We start from the raw sequence: 16,799 nt of genomic DNA, 5'->3' as shown, positions 1-16,799 counted from the left end.
CAGCTCTGATTTTTATTTCTTCTTGTCTCCTGGTTTGAATTTCATTTGTTGTTGCTTTTCAAGTGTCTTGAGTTAAAATGTTAAGTCGTTTTATTTGTATTCTTTCTGATTTTCTAAAATATATTTTATTAGTGTTTTTATTTTATGTGTATGAGTATATTGCCTGCATGTATGTGAGTGCACCCATGTTGCGCAATGCCCTTGAGGTCAGATGAGGGTGTTGGATTCCCCTGGAACTGGAGTTAAGGACAGTTCGTAGCTGCCATGTGGGTGCTGGGAATTGAACCTGGGTCCTCTGCAAGAGCACTCAGTGCTCTGAACCGTTGAGCCATCTCCCCAGCCACTTAGAGCTATAAACTTCCCTCTATGACTGCTTTCAGTGTGTCCCAGAGGTTTTGTTGTGTTGTATTGTCCTTTTTATTTAGTTCCAGGACTACTTTTATTTCTTTCTTCATTTCTCCTTTGACCCATTCATCATTCAGGAGTGTGTTGTTTAATCTCCATGTGTTCATGTGGTTACTGGGGATTCTTCCAGTGTTGATTTTAAGCTTTATTGCACTATGGTCTGATGGAATGCATGGAATTATTTCAATTTTTTTGTATTTGTTGAGGTTTGTTTTGTGCCCCAGTACATGGTCGATTTTGGAGAAGGTTCCATGGGGCACTGAATAGAAAGTATACTCTTTGGTTCTTGGGTGGAATATTTGGTAGATGTCTGTTATGTCCATGTGATATATTATGTATTATGTATTTCAGATGTCTCTCTGTTAATTCTGTCTTGTTGACCTATCTACTGGTGCCAATGGGATACTGAAGTCCCCTACTATTAATGAGTTGGGATTAATCTGGGTCTTAAAGTCCTGTAGTACTGTTTTTATGAAGTTGGGTGCACTGGAGTTTGGTGAATATATGTCCATGATTGCAGTATTTTCTTGGTTTATTGTTCCTTTGATCAGAATGAAGTGGTCTTCTTTGTCTCTTCTGATTAGTTTTAGTTTAAAGTCCATTTTATCAGATATTAGAATTGTAATCCCTGCTTTTTTCTTAGTAACTTTTGCTTGGTATATTTTTTTCCATCCTTTCACCTTAAGGTAGTGCCTGTCCTTGAAAGTGAGATGAGTTTCTTACAGACAACAAAAAGATGGATTTTGTTTCTTAATCCATTCAACTAGTCTGTATCTTTGGACTGGGGAGTTCAGTCCATTGATATTTAAAGTCACTAATGAAAGATGTGTATTGAATCCTGCCATTTTTATTTCTGTTCACATTCTTGATATAGCTGTGCATTTCCACAGTTATACCTTCACTGAATTTTTTTCTGTCACCCCTTGTGTTTAGTCATTCTTTTCTTCAGCTCTTTGTATTGCTTCCAGAGCTCTCTGAAGTGTGGTTTTGTGGACATGAATTCTTTCAGCCTATTTATGTCATGGAAGATTTTTCTTTCCCCTTCAACTATGATAGACATTTAGGCTGGGTAAAGTAATCTGGTTTGGCATCTGTAGTCATTTAGTGCTGGGAATACTTTGGTCCAGGCTTTTCTGGCTTTCATAGTTTGCACTGAAAAGTCAGCAGTGATCCTAATCAGTTTTCCTTTATATGTGACTTGTTGTTTCTCCTTTGCAGCTTTCAGAATTTTCTCTTTGTTTTGTGCATGTAGTGTTTTTACTACGATGTGCCGTGGAGAGTTTCTGTTCTGGTCCTGTCTGTTTGGTGTTATGTATGCTTCTTGTATTTGTATGGGCATGTCTTTCTTTAAGTTTGGAAAATTTTCTTCCACAATTCCTGTTGAAGATCTGTTCCATACCATTATCTTGAGATTCTTCTCCTTCCTAAATGCCTATTTTTCTTAAAATTTTTTTTTTTGTGTGTGTGTGGTATCACACAGTTCTTGCATATTCCCTTCTTGTATTTTTAAAAATTTTTCATAATCTTGCTTGAGTGGTCTAATTCGTCTACTTTATCTTCCAATCTTGATACTCTGTTTTCCATTTCATTCATCCTATTGGTGATGCTTTCTCCTTTCGTTTCTAATTGGCTTACTGAGTGTTTCACTTCCTTCTTCATTTCAGCCTGAGTATTCTTCAATATTTCTAGCTCTTTTCTGAATTCATTCAGAAGTTTATCCCTATCTTCCTTCAGTTCTTTGATTTCTTTGTTTGTGTGTTCTTTAAATTCACTGAATTCTTTTATCATGTTTATTGTTCTTTTGCATTCCATGCCCTGTGTTATCTCTCAGGCATTCTCATTGTACTCCTCTAGAGGACTATTGTTACTTGGTGGGGATATATTATTTTGGTTTTTCATGTTATTGTTTTTTCTTTGTGCCTTTGACATGTGAATTTCCTTCGTACTTTCTGATTCTTGTGTGAGACTCAAGCTTTCCTTTGTTGAGTTTAGATCTGCTTCTTTCTGTAAACTTTATGTGCCTTTGCAGTTTACTTGCTGGGCATGAAAAACTGGTTGGTCTAGGATTCAGGTTCTCTCTTTTGATTTTATAGTGGAGTGGCCTTACTGCTTTTGTCTTCAGGAGTTCCCACAGAGGCCCAAGTGAGATGAGGCTCAGATGATATCAGGGTTTCTCCTAAAGTATGGGTCCCTCCAGGAAAGATGCTGCCCTCAAGAATTTGGGGGCTGGCTTGGCCTGGTAGAAGGGCCCTGGAAAGATCCTGGTCTCTGGAAGCTGGTGGCTGTGCCACCCAGGGAAGTAAAGGGTGGTGAGGGTAGGACCAGGCCCAGAGAGTTCCTGGGCCCCACAGTGAGGAAATAGATTGGTCCAGGTGCATAGGATCAGGAAGCAGTGGCAGCTCTGGGTGGAGAGGTTGGCCCCGGTGTCTGGGGTGCCAAAACAAGAAATGGGCCTGTACCTAGCCTAGGAGGAGAGACTAGGTGGGGGGGGGTGAAAGAGGCTGGGGTAGTCAAGGCACGCTGGGCAGAAGGTGCTGGTACCAGGACGCTGGAGGCTGTTCAGCCCAAGAAGCAAAGGGATATGAAAGTGGGGCCTGGTCCACAGGGCTCCTGGGGACCAGGAAAGGTTCTGGCACCAGGCTGCACAGAAAGGTGTGCAGCCTAGGGAGTGTATAACTGTATTAATTCAAGAGTGAACCTAAAAATTTTATAGCCACTTTTGAAAGTGATGCATCTTTGCTCTGAAACTGTTATTGAGTATGTTAAAACTGTAATGAAATGCTTCTTCTGAAAAAATAAAATATATAAATTTAAAAAAAGATAAAGCTGAGGTCATAATATATTTGAACCCTCTAAAAAAAAATACCTTTATGCCTTGTCACTGTTAACGTAGCTCATCCTTCCATTATCTGCCTCACTTCTTTGGCATTGATTTGATGTTGCAGCATTCATGGTGTTCAGAAACAACCGAGAAAATGAACTGTAGCATATGTTTGTCCTGTTCAACACAGAGGTCTTCAGGCACACATGTCTTCTGAACACTTGAAATGTGGTGCAGCTAAGAAACTGAATTTGTAATTCAATCCAATTTTTTCTTTTTTTTTTTTTTTGAGACAGGGTCTCCCTGTAGCCCCAGCTGTCCTGCAACTCACTATGTAGACTAGGCTGGCCTTCAGCTCACAAAGATCTGCCTGCCTCTGCCTCCCGAGTGCTGAGCTTAAAGGTGTGCGCCACCACTGATATTTAATTCAGTGGAAGAAAATATTTGCAGAACTAGGTGTAGCTCTGAATTACTTTTTCAAGTGTGAATTTTATGAAATTCTTACATAGATAATGTATTTAATAAAAATTTAGTGTCTGAATTGAGATGTACTCTAAAAATAAAATACCAGATTTTGATGACTTAATTATTTTAAATTTTGATCATGGTTTAAAATGATATTAATTTGAGTGTATTAGGCTCATAAGTATGCTATTATAGTTAAATTCATTTGTCCCTTTGTTTTTATTTTGGTATAATTACTAGAGATATTTATTTATTTATTTATTTATTTGGAGAATGCACACAAGCTATGGAGCATGTGGCAGTCAGAGGACAACTTGGAGGAGCTGTTTCTTTCCTTCCACTCTGTGGAGCCTGAAGATATAACTCAGGTCAGGTTTAGTGGAAAGGACCTTTACCTGCTAAGCCATCTCTCCAGCATGGTTACTAGAGATCTTTAAATTACATGTTCAACTTGTTCTATATCTTTATTGTTTAGCACTCTCCAAGAGTGTTTATTAATTATTGTGACTGATAATAGTTTGCATTGGTTTTGTTTGGTATCCATCATTTTAATAATAAAAGTAAAGAAAAATGAAAAGCCATCAGTTGTCACAGTTTTGGTTTCCAAGGAAAAGATTCTAAGATGAAAGTTAGTGTGCCAGGTAATTTTAAGGTCTCCTCTGGTAATCTCTACCCATGAGAGGAAAAAAAAGGAAGGAAGGAGAATTATGTAGAATTTGTGCCAGGATGAAGGTTTCATGATAAACTTGGTCGGTAATTTTAAGGTCTCCTCTGGTAATCTCTACCCATGAGAGGAAAAAAAAAGGAAGGAAGGAGAATTATGTAGAATTTGTTCCAGGATGAAGGTTTCATGATAAACTTGGCCAAACCTACAAGGATCTCAGAGGCTAGCTTGGTCTCTTCATTGCTCTGAATTTGGTCAAGATAGTCATTGATTTACATCCTAGCATCAGTAAATCATTTAATATAGGCAATTTATAGAAGAGCATGACTTTGGGTATGGTGGAGCTAAATTCTGAAGGGGCTGACAGGTAAGTGATGTCCACAGGTAAGTGATGTCCACAGGCAGCTGTCTTTGCACTCAGCTCAGGCAGCTACAAGTATTTAAACAGCATATTATAGCACCTAATATACTAGCATTTAAAATGTAATATATCCATAATCCAACTGTCTTTTTATTTACTTTTTCTCATGTTTTGTATGTGTGGTGTATGCATGTTCACATTGGGGGTATGCAATGTGTGTACAGGTACATGTGCATATGTGTGTGCATGTGGAGGTCTGAAGTTGATTTTGAGTCTTCCCTAATCATTCCTGCCTCCTGACCATGCTCACTGAGGCAGAGTCTTTAACTGAACCCAGAGCTCCCCAGTGTGCCTAGTCTAACTAGGTAATTTTCTTCAGGGATCCTGTGTTTCCAACTTGACTTCAGAGTGCTGGAATTACAGATGGGGCACCATACACACACAGCACTTATACAGGTTCTGGTGATTGAATTTTGGTCATCATGCTTGCATGACAAATTGCTTTAAGTGCTGAGGCATCTCCCCAACCCCTTTGTCTTTATTTTTAAAAAATCAGATGCAGTTATTAAAACCAGTCAAAGCTAGAATGAAGTCTGTTTTCATGGGCTCTGGTATGAATTGTATATACCTCTCTCTTGACTGACCATTTGGTTTGTTTCTGTTACACCAACTTCATCACACATCTGGTTTGCTTGTGTTTGGTTTATAAACCCAGACCAAGCTGAGTTGAATTTAACTGTGGCTAGGTACCAGATTCTACTGGTGGCAAATGTCTTGGTTTCTTTTCCTGTTGCTCTGATAAAATACCCTGACAAAAGCAGTTTATGGAAGAGAGGATTTATTTTACCTCACAAGTTTAAGGAACTTTATGGCAGAGAAGTCAGAGTAGCAGGAGCTTGAAGCAGTTAGTCATACCTGTCTATAATCAGAAGAAGATAGCAATGAATGCACATGTGCTAGTGTTCAGCTGGCTTTTTCCATTCTTATGCAGTCCGAGATCCCAATCCAGGAATAGCACCATTTATACTGGGCAGTTCTTCCCAGTTCAATAAAATAATATAGATAACCCCCCACATGTGTGCCCAGAGGCCTGTCTTCCAGGTGATTCTAGATCCAAATCCTCCTGAGAGGTTGACCATTAATAACTATCACCCTCTGTTGTATGAGGAAGCTTTGCTGATGAGGGTTGAAAGATGCATTAGTATTTTCTCTACCAGTTTTTATGCTATGTTCCATGAGCCTTAACATATAAGACAGAATGCATGGAATCAGTGGGTGGACTATGGGAGGTATTTATAGGGGGAGTGTCTAAATATGATTAAGATATATTGTAATGAAACACACAAAATTCAATAAAAATATACATAAAAAAGCATCAGCCAACCATCAACCATCACAACAAATGACATAGATCAGACTTCACTGTTATCCACTAAACTTTCAAGAAAAATAGTGTTGCTTTAATTTTATTCTATATTCAACTCATGACTATTTATTGTCTTTTTTTTTAACTTATTGTCTTCTTGAAGACAGTTACTGTGGTGGTAAAATGACACATGACAGTGATGCCTAAACAAAATCATCCTGACTCTTAGCCTCCATTTCAACCAGGAGTAGGATCCAAACTCTTCTGAGAACTTGTTCCTTCAGAGTCCTTCTGGAGCTTTTGAACAAAGGTCTTGTTCTCTTTTACTGAAACTGTACATCCAACATGAAATGGGGGAAGGAAAAGAGCAAGTTTCTTTCTTGTAAGGGGATTTTCCCTTTCTGACCCCTACTGACCTAGAATAGCACACACAACTGCAAATAGATACTGTCAATCTAATTCCTGTTGCTTAAAATACAAATGGAATAATTCTTCTTGGTTTTAATAAATATTTGCTCCTCTCAGCCCTTTGATATTTTTACACACACACACACACACACACACACACACACACACACACAGACACATTATTCTGGGTCAAGGATAAGGAAGGTCATGAAGAATTAAATTTATATTTATGTTACAAGAGGAGCTCAAGGCTTACTAAAGTGTTTATGTTGAAAACAAGCTGAGATAGTGTCTCAAAAGTCATCCCCACAAGGGCCCAATGCATATATGCATGCACGTGTTCAAAGGTCTTATTGATTTCTATAAAAACCTATGCTAATATGTTTCCTTTTTATCAAACATGCATGTGACAATCAATTGTGTTATTCTGTATTTCCACCTTCAGTGGATGCCAGGTGACATATCTAGGACATCATTCCTTCAGCACCTCCAGCAGTAAAATGAAATATAATGGCATGAGTGTATGTGTTAATTATGTGGTTTGACAGAGAAGAGCTGAATGGGATAGGAAGAGGAATAGTGAATATTAGTGGTGGCAAAGATCTGCTTTGTATTTGGTGTGGAGGAAAAACTTGGAAAATATTGAAAAAGTGAAACCTCTCCCCCTGCAGCCAGCCTGCCTGCCTGTTTCCCCAGTTCTTTGCACTGCTGTGTAATTTTATGGAATATGATTCTCAATTAGGAAACTTGAACACAGACAAAAAATTTAAAAAAGGTCTGTCTTCTAAATATACCCTTTGTTTTTCAGGCAGTGATTTAATGTCAGTTAAAAGAAAGAACAAAGGCATGGTAACATTTTGGAATGAGGCTAGCTGATACTTTTGGAGGGGCCCATTTTAGAAGTGGACCATGGGGCCATTACAGAGTTACGTAATGCTCTCCTCCCACCCATCACCATAGAGAATGAGCAGCTATGAGACTTTAGGGAAACACAATGACTTGAATTATGTGTTGGTGTGTCCAGGAAATTCTAGGCATTTTATCAATTTTTCCTCCACTTTCAAATTATCCTTCAGAGGGAGATAAAAAGGAATAATCTGTTCATCTCTATTTTAGAGATAATTAAACTGGGTTCCAGTGAGGATTGTTGTGTAGCTTCAAGTTATCTGTTTGTGGAAATGAGAGCAGAATCTTACTTTTCCTGTTTCTCAGACATGCTCTTTATTCTCATCTTTTTCCAGCTTCTCATAAAATATTAACCATTTGGTGTGTAAAGAAGAAATTGGAAATTTTATGTATTTTACTAGATTTACTGAATCCTTGCCTTTTGCTATTTAGTAAGGTTAAAATCAGCCTGTTTCCTTCAGAAGTCCTAGTGAATGTTTTTGAATATTTGGCTACCTACCTTAGCAATGATAACTTCTGTTCTGTCTTGAATGAGTAAGGTAGTTGAAACAGAAGAAAGGAATCCAGGAGTTACATTTGGAAAGACATATATCTTGGCTAAAATATTTCAGCCCTGGGATGGGCTATTGAGAACAGATTTGCTTGTGATCATGGTTATGCAAGGATTATTTGTGTATTTATTTAATGGGACTCGAGGTACATCCATTCCCAGGAACACAGGTAGATCCTGATAGCAAGAAAGAAATCTGACATTTAAATTTACCTCTAAGAATTCCCAATTTCAACATTATTTCTCATTCCCATTCTCTCTCTCTCTCTCTCTCTCTCTCTCTCTCTCTATCTCTCTCTCTCTCCTGTGTGTACATACTAGATAAATTCCATACAGCTTTGGAGAATGAAGTCATAAGCATTAAGGCACAATGTAAATAAATAATGGTACCATTTCCCCTATCCTCTAGGAACTTGCTAAACAACATTTTCTTTTTTTTTTTTTTTAACCGTTTCAACCGCTTGTTCTCTGGTGCCCAGTGTATAGGTACCATGAGGCAGATTACCTACTCAGAGGCCGAGGACTTCTTTCACAAGTGGCTGTATTTATTTACTTTTTAATTTAATTTAATTTAATTTAATTTTATGTGTATGAGTGCATAGCCTGCATACATGCACCCATGTTTTGCAATGCCTATAGAGAACAGAAACAGGCATTTAACCCCCTGAAATTGGAGTTGTGAACAGTTGTTAGCTGCGTGTGGGTGCTGGGAATGGAACCCTGGGTCATCTGCAAGAGTATCCAGTACTCTTAACCGCGGATTCACCTGTCTGGCTCAATTTTTCTCTTTATTTTTTGACAGCCTCATACATACATGCAAAATATTGTTATTATATTTGCTCCTTTTATCCCTTTTCTCTTTGAACCCCTTCTTCCTCCAACCTAGTCCCCCAGTGGCTATACCATTGGAAAAAATAATACCTCTTCTTCCAGCAACCATTAGCAGTCAGTAGCTCCACAGAAAGGGATGGGGCTTCATGGGCTCCTCCCCTGTCCTGGTGGAAAGTCAGACGGTCCAGTCTTGTGCAGTATCCTTAGCTGCCCTGTGTTCATGTCTACATAAGCAATGGCGTGTCCGATGGTGTTTCTTGATGCTTTCCCCACTCTTCAGCTCTTAGAGTCTATTGTCCTCTGATGTTCACCAGCTGGGAATAAAGTAGTCAGCCTGTTTAAAGCTGAGTGCTCACCAACCCCTTATTTCCAACCCTTTGGCAAGATGTGAGTCTCTGCATTAGCAGTGACCATCTGCACAAAGGGGGTCACCTTATTTGCCCAAGGCTGAGAACCACACTAGTCTGGTCATGAAAATAAATATTTAGAAGTCAGCTTGATAACATACTCATTTATAGAAACAGTGGTAGTGTGTTCCTCCCTTGTGCCCACGCCCTTCCAGTCACAGGCTTTGACCAGGTTGATAGTATCTAAACAAAATTTCAAAGTCAATTTCAGGCTGACTTTGATGTGGCTACTCAGGTTCATATATAGGAAGGAAGCAGAGGATTCTGAAGTATCTGTTGACCTTTTTGACCATCTGCTGTGTCCCTCCTCCTATTAAAAGGAAGCTTTTTAATATCAAGAGGATAATTACTCTGCAGCTGAATTATTAAATCAAATAAGGGGTCATTAAATTAAAAGAGAACAGATCTGAATAACCATTAGCTATCATTTCCAAAGACAAGTCAATTGTACACGGGCGCTCTAGATCATCAATTATTTCCTTTTATTCCTATGAAGAATTATGTTTGAAACTGAGATTCAGAGAAGACATGTCAATCTCCTAAGGTCACACAGCCTGTTGGCTGATCCTGGAAATGGAACCAGAGCTATGATTTAGACAGAGCTGTTTTACTATATTATTTGGCCTCCTCATAACTATCCCACACTCATTTTCTATGTCATCATTTCTCCCCTTTATCATGTGGTATCTGATTATTTTTTCTTCTTCCTGCAAGGGTGCATGTGCACTCACCACCTCCTGTCTAGAGTGGAATTTATAGGAGATAAAAGTAGGGTACAAGTAGATTTCCAACTGGATGAGCTTGGTTTCCAGAGGCGTAAGTCATAGGAATTAGTAATACCCCACATAAAATCACTGGAGGGTGGCGTCTGTGGTTATTTCAGTGGCTTCTATGATGCTCCCTACAGGTGTAATTTATCCCACAATCCCACGACACATTTGTTTAATCTTTCTAGAGAGGCCTGCCCTTGCCTGCAGCCCCCAGCCCCCATCCCCCAGGACCAAGCTATAGATCAAGGTCTGCCGTCTCACACCCTTCAGACCATGTGGTTACCAGCCTAGATATATCTCCAGTGTCTCTGTTTTCCTTTGGGTTCCTTTAATGACTTGCTTGATAAGCACTCCAAATGAGTGATGATGGGGGCTTCTCCTCTGCATCTCTACTTCCCGTGGTTATTTACAAGTAAGGAGGAGAAATCCATTAATATAAGTTGAATTTGGTAAAAGATAACCAAATTTAGAGAACAGAGCCCAATAAATCACAAGTAAATCTATTACATTCCCAGCTGTTACCTGCTGGGCTCAGGCTTGTCCCTCCTCCAAGAAGGCCAGGGTATGTGCAGTATCCTGAAGCACCTGTTAAGTGATGGTAAGAAGAAAAGATAAGAATCCTAAATACAGGTTCCAGAGTGGATGGCCTGTTCTCCTGGGACTGGTAGTAATTATTTGTTTACCAAGATCAGAAAAGGAATCCTGAAGGTAGTATAGGCAAGTGTGAGCTCTGAAAGACACAAACCAGAACACCAAGCTAACAATAGCATCTTGTACTCTAGGCTTTCTCACTAACAATGTTGCAAGAGGCTTGGAAGGGGGATGCAGCAAAGATGCTCTGAGACCAGAGGAACAACCCAAGGACTAGAAAGGAACTCTGCTGCTGAGACCCTTCGGTAAAATGTTTTCATGCCTACTCTTGAAGATGTTTTTGCCCTCGTAGTCATTTGGAGACTGTGAAAGCTCAGGAATAGTCAGAAAATATTCCCATAACCAAATAAGAAATAAATCTCTTCCGTTTCCATGTTTCTTGATTCTACCTGCTGCCTGCTTAGAGAGGAAGGGCTTATCCTGAAGTTCTGAGGCATTTGCTGCTTGTCTCAATAGGTAGACTTTCAATTAGGCCCCAGCTTCTCGCCATCTGTTATTTCTGCAGCATTCTGGCCTTCATCTGGAGGAAGGTGACAGGAGACTGTTCTGTTCCTGCAGAAAATTTGCTTGTCATCAGAGTCGCTGTGTGCTGTCGAAACAGCTACTGCCTACATTGCTCTGCCTCTTGAAAGCTAACATTTTGGTGTGAATCAATTATAAAAAATGATGCACACCGCCCCTGCACACGCACATACACATACACCCCACGTGAGAACCTGAGACATAATGCTAATGCCTAGAATTGTGAACGCTCATGCACAGCACTTCAAACAATACTAAAACCCAACCACTTGTGAAGAGTGAGTAATAACAGAAATTCAGTGTTATATAAACTGGTTCAAATAAAATAGTTCAGATCCTTTTAGTACTTTACAGTTTTACAACACTGCTTTTATATTTATTTTCCATTTTCCATCTATAAATATTAGGTAGGATAATTGTTCAATATTCATTTGATAGTCAAAGAGGGTTGGCCCGAAGTTCACAGTCTAAAAAAATGGCAGAACTATTAAATTCATGTTTTAAACTGTATGTTTTTTTTGTAGATTTTTTTCTGGAACATATTTTCACAGGCATTAAGGTGTAGGACAGAACCTTGGATAACTTAAGTTCCTCAAAAGAGTAGATCAAAAGGGTGCATGAAAACGTGACCATTAGAAGTTCATACTGGCATTTTATTGCTATTGGAGAAGACCAGTTGTTATGTTCTCCATGGCAAGTCTTGTGCTGGGAATCTCTTACCCCCAGCCCAAGCAGTTCTGTAGAAAGTGAAATAGTAGCATTCTGAGAAGCAAGGTGCTTTGCTAACAGATTCTTTGAAAAGATCTAGAAGTTTTAAATGAATGACTTTTATTACATTTTTACATAATATATTCAAGACTTTCAAACTTGCATACAATGGATTTTCATCACATTTACCCCGCATTCCCTATCTCAAACTCCTCCTGGATCTGTCCTTCCTTCTGTTCCCCTCCCAACTTTACATCCTTTTTCATCTTTATAACCCACCATTTGTACCACTGATATGTAAGTGGTCATGGGGACATCCACCGGAACATGGTCCACCTCTCAGGGACCATGCCCCTAAAGAACACTGACTCTCCTTCCCTAGCAGCCATCAGCTGTGTTCCCCTCATTCTTTTGACTGTATTCTTTTAAATGCTATAATAGAGAATGTTCTTTGAGCAAAGCTTGGGAAGGGAAATAAAGCATAGATATGCAGTGTTGTTTTCTAACTATCATGGTTACTATGTTCTAGAAACTACTAGAGTCATTGAAAATAGTTATTGTGGAGTTCAGTGATTCTTGAAGGATGGGGTATGGCAGAAGTATGAGCTTTATGGACTAAATTGTTAAGGTAATTGTCTAATTGGGGTTTATAGAACTAAGATTTGACCCAAATTGTAAATTTTGGGACAGAAATCATTAGGCAGAACGTTAATGACTGATCGCATATCCTTTAAAACTCACTAGGGAACTTAAGGAGGTGGAAGGTAAGGACTGAAAATAGAACTTGTCTGAAGCATCAAGACAAAAAGAGTTCTAGATATACCAAAATGTTCTGAGAAAGGAAGCAAAATGCATGGTGTGAAACACAGCTTCTTCTTTGCTTCAGAAAAAAAGTATATATAAGTTGGAGAAAAATGGCCAGAGCCATTGAGCTGCTGGCAAAGCAAAAGTGCCTAGGAAAGGGCCATGAGGAAGAGCTTCCACAAGATAGGGTCAGAAGCTACCGGGGTGAGCTAATGGAAAAATTGCAGACTAAGGACCTATCTTCTCAAGGTTCTTTCCAACCTGGAACTTAATACTTATTCTTTTTCACTTTCAAGGCCAATTACTTTGTCAGTGCTACTTAATTATGTCTTTGAATGAGTAATGATAGAATTGTACTGAGAACAATATAGCATTTTCACATAACAGTCCAATAATCATTTCAGAATCTACATTGAGGGGTGAATGTGTGATTACTGATCTCCATGTATAGGATTTATGTAATGACTTAGTGAAGGACATGGCTTTATCTGGCTTTTTGTAATGCTGTCCTATTTTTCATAGAACACTTCAGTAGTTCTCTTGGTCAAAAGTCAGTAGAGACATAGATGTCTAGTCCTGTCTGTATAAGCTGCATCCTGTCCCTCAATATCTGTGTGCTGGAAAAGAAATGATCCATATTAAATAAAATCATACATATTCTAAACATGAGTTTTATGGAATTCACTTGTATCAGCTATATTTTTAAGTAAAATTTTCTTCTCATGCCATGCTTAATATAAATTCTACAGTGCTAAGCCTGGTCTCTAATTTCACCAATATCAAATGAATATGTTAAAAAATCTGTGATCTGTGACTATTTCTAAGTGGTTCCCTCAATCCCCTCAGCAGCTAGCTGCATCTTTAGCCTCTATTTCAGAATTAGCAAATTTCACATTATGTTGAAAGTTTTTACTTAATGATTAATTTTTCTGTGTTTTCCAATAGTGGATGCTAAATGTCCTAAGACTTTTGTCACAAATCTGGCCAGTCTTCAAATTAAAAATAAAAATCAGGGCTGGAGAGAGGCTCAGCAGTTAGGAGCACTGACAGCTCCTGCAGAGGACCCGGGTTCAATTCTCAGCACCCACATAGCATCTAACAACTGTCCTTAACTCCAGTTCCAGGGGAATCTCACATTCTCTTCTGACCTCCATGAGCATTGCACAACATGGGTGCACTTACACATATGCAGGCAATACACTCATACACATAACATAAAAAATAAAAGAATAAATTAAAAATAAAAACAAACATTACTTCTCAAAGCCTTTGAAAGGGAACTGATACTGATTCTAGCCACTCTGACAGCTATCAAAATGCCTGAAAGCAAATCCTGAATCCATCACTCTTGAGTCCAGCCTTGGTAGACAAAAGAAAAATGAGAAGGAACTGAATAGAGGGATATAATGCTAATTACTTTTGCCTTTACTTCTCCTTCACATCTCCTATTCACCAGCCAATGACTTTCTTTTCCCCCTACAGATAAGAGTAATGCAATTTGGGCATCTTTTAGATAGACCCACTGAATGGGGTACTCCAGTTGCCTCACCCTGCATCCCTGTTCAGTATGGAAGAAGCCAGAGCAGTATGCGTCCTGATTCTTTATCCACAAGCTGGGTAACCTCTTCAGAGGATGGTGTGATAAGAATAGGAGGTAGGAATTGGCTAGGCAGTTGATGTATAAAGGCCCCAAAGAAAGCAGCCAGTTTCTTGGCTAAAAGTCAAAATGTCCTTGGGCCTCTTAGCAACACACTTGTGTTCCAAAGGCCAAAAATGTCAAAAGTATTTGGAAGCTCTTATCTAATCCTTAAAAGATTTTAGGGTTACCTCTTCAGAGGGGGGAAAAAGCCCCATAAAAATGAAGAAGAGAGAGTCCATGAAGTTGTCAGAAGATATGGAAGGAGTTGGAGGGGAAGGAGTGGGCATGGATTTGATCAAAACACCTTATATGCTTATGTGCCTGTATGAAATTCTCAATAGATTATTTAAAAAAAAACATTATTATGATTTCATATCTCAAGCTGAATTTAAGTCCTTTGAAGCTAAACTCTGTCAGAATTGCACACTTGGTTGTCTGGGAAATATAGCTTATAGAAATGACATAGTCATATCTATAATTGGCAAAAGAATCACAGGAAATGATGTGAAAAAAACCTCTTTTGTTCATATTTGAAAGTTATATTTGTTGACATTTTCCAAAAGACACTAAAATTGTTCGTCGTTCAAACCAAATCCATTTGTTTTATTATCTGTTAGTTTCTGCCTCTTCATGTTGCTTGGACTGGAGACAGGGGAAGCAGGCCATGAAAATGCTATGGAAAATAATTCTTCCGTGTTCTTTCGCTAACAGAATTGAGAAATTAATGATAGATGCTTGGTTTGGGCATATGGAGCTTACATGAACTGGAAAATTTTGATTTGAGATAATTCAAATTTTAGTGTGCTCTCCCTAGACACATATATTTGATAGATAAGTCAATGAGGTTTGAGGGGTTTGGAAAGCCTTGTCTTTTGCCTGTTTTGAAAAAGTGGAGAGTATGATATTTGCCTCTGAGCTAGCAAGGATGTCTTCAATAGTTGAGTAGTTGTAACCACTGTAACCATTTTAAATTTTGGATCATTCTCATGGTGCCTCTTGCTGGTAAGTGGATAGTAATTCTTCTTAGCTGTAAGACTGCCATGTAGTGACTCTCACTATCACATCTTTGTGAGGACATGTGAAATAAAAAGATCTTTAGTAGTAGTTTGTTGAAAAAAATCAATGAAAGCACAAGTCATCTAGATTTGCAAGATTCCTCACAAGGAGGCATGAGCACAGAATATTTTCAGGAGTATAATAAAACATGATATTTGTTCCTTTCTCTCCCTTTACTCTTGGACAGCTAATTGTAATCAATAAAACCATGCTATCATATCACCAGTTTTAGAGTGCTTTAACTTCTATTTAGTGTTCGGTATTTCAACAGATATGTTTTGTATTTCCAGAATGAAAACACAAACCCAATCATGCAAATACAAAGGCACATGCAAAGATATATACACCTTTTTTACAATATGTGCATATATACTTGTATTTGCCAGGGTTCTCTAGAAGACCTGAACTTACAGAATGAAGATATATTGCAAAGGAAATTTATTATATTGGCTCACGTGGTACAGGTGGTTAGTCTATGCATGCTGGAGAGTCCAGTAATTGCTCAGTCCTGGAGACTGGATGCCTCCACAGTCCCAATCTGGCATTGCGAGCCTCTGGTCCTCAAGGACTTTAGTGCCATCTTGCTTCTTTAGTCCAAGTTGAAGAAGCAAGGTGCAGATATCAGGAAGAATCACAGTGGGGCAGCATCAGGATAGATGCCCTCACGAGCAAGTGGCAGAGACAGGTAGAGATGCAGCAGCAGCTTTTCCCTTGAACTCCTTGATGTTGGGGACCGTGAGGAAGTTGCTGCCCACTCTAGGGAAAGATTGTTCTCTGTCAGTTAATCCTTTCTGGAAATGCCCTCCCAGACTGTGGTGTGACAGACTTTTCCTGGGGATATGCAACACACACGTCTAACACACACATGTCTATTCACCCCAGAAAGGGAACCCATAACAGATCAAAGCTCTGATTGCACCAAAGTCCAACTTGGTGAACCAATTAATTTTTATTGGGGTTACTAACAGGAGTTTGGTTGAAGGGTTACTTACAGGAGCAGGAATGACTCAAAAACTCCCACCCACAAAAAGGAAAACTGTTCATGGTCTTATTTTGCTACTGGTAGCTTATTTTATGCAAAGAAGGTCTTTTGTTCAGAGACAGGACTTTTATTCTTTTGAAAGATGGCTAAATACTCAAAGGTAAGAAAAAAGAGACAGCGCTTACGTTCCGAGTATGATGACCTCAACCACGTGCTTTAGTTAATGACAGTATATGCAGACTTGCATCAGGTTCATCTGAGTTGGAAAGTTCTTTCTAATCAGTTACTGAGTTTTTGATTCTCTATTAATAATAGTTAATGTAAGTGGCCAGTGATCATACTGACTTTATATTACATTTTAGGCTCCTAATTAAGTACTCTCTGAAGTTTTATTAATAACATTATGTACCTTCTTTGTTTTCTACTGAAAATTCTTTTCCTCAATATATATTTTTATTGAATCTTTGTTCATTTCATACAATA

General features: G+C 38.7%; 1 protein-coding gene across 9 annotated transcripts in view; it reads left to right on the top strand.

Moving 5' to 3' along the window:
- Nrxn3 (neurexin 3) overlaps positions 1-16,799 on the top strand; it is a 1,763,451-nt gene that overhangs the window by 1,029,073 nt on the left and 717,579 nt on the right. The window lies entirely within an intron of this gene.

Source organism: Nannospalax galili, unplaced genomic scaffold (assembly GCF_000622305.1).
Source record: "Nannospalax galili isolate Female #2095 unplaced genomic scaffold, S.galili_v1.0 scaffold330, whole genome shotgun sequence".
NCBI lineage: Eukaryota > Metazoa > Chordata > Mammalia > Rodentia > Spalacidae > Nannospalax > Nannospalax galili.
Note: the sequence above shows the minus strand (reverse complement) of the source record. Positions and strands in the feature narration are given on the sequence as shown.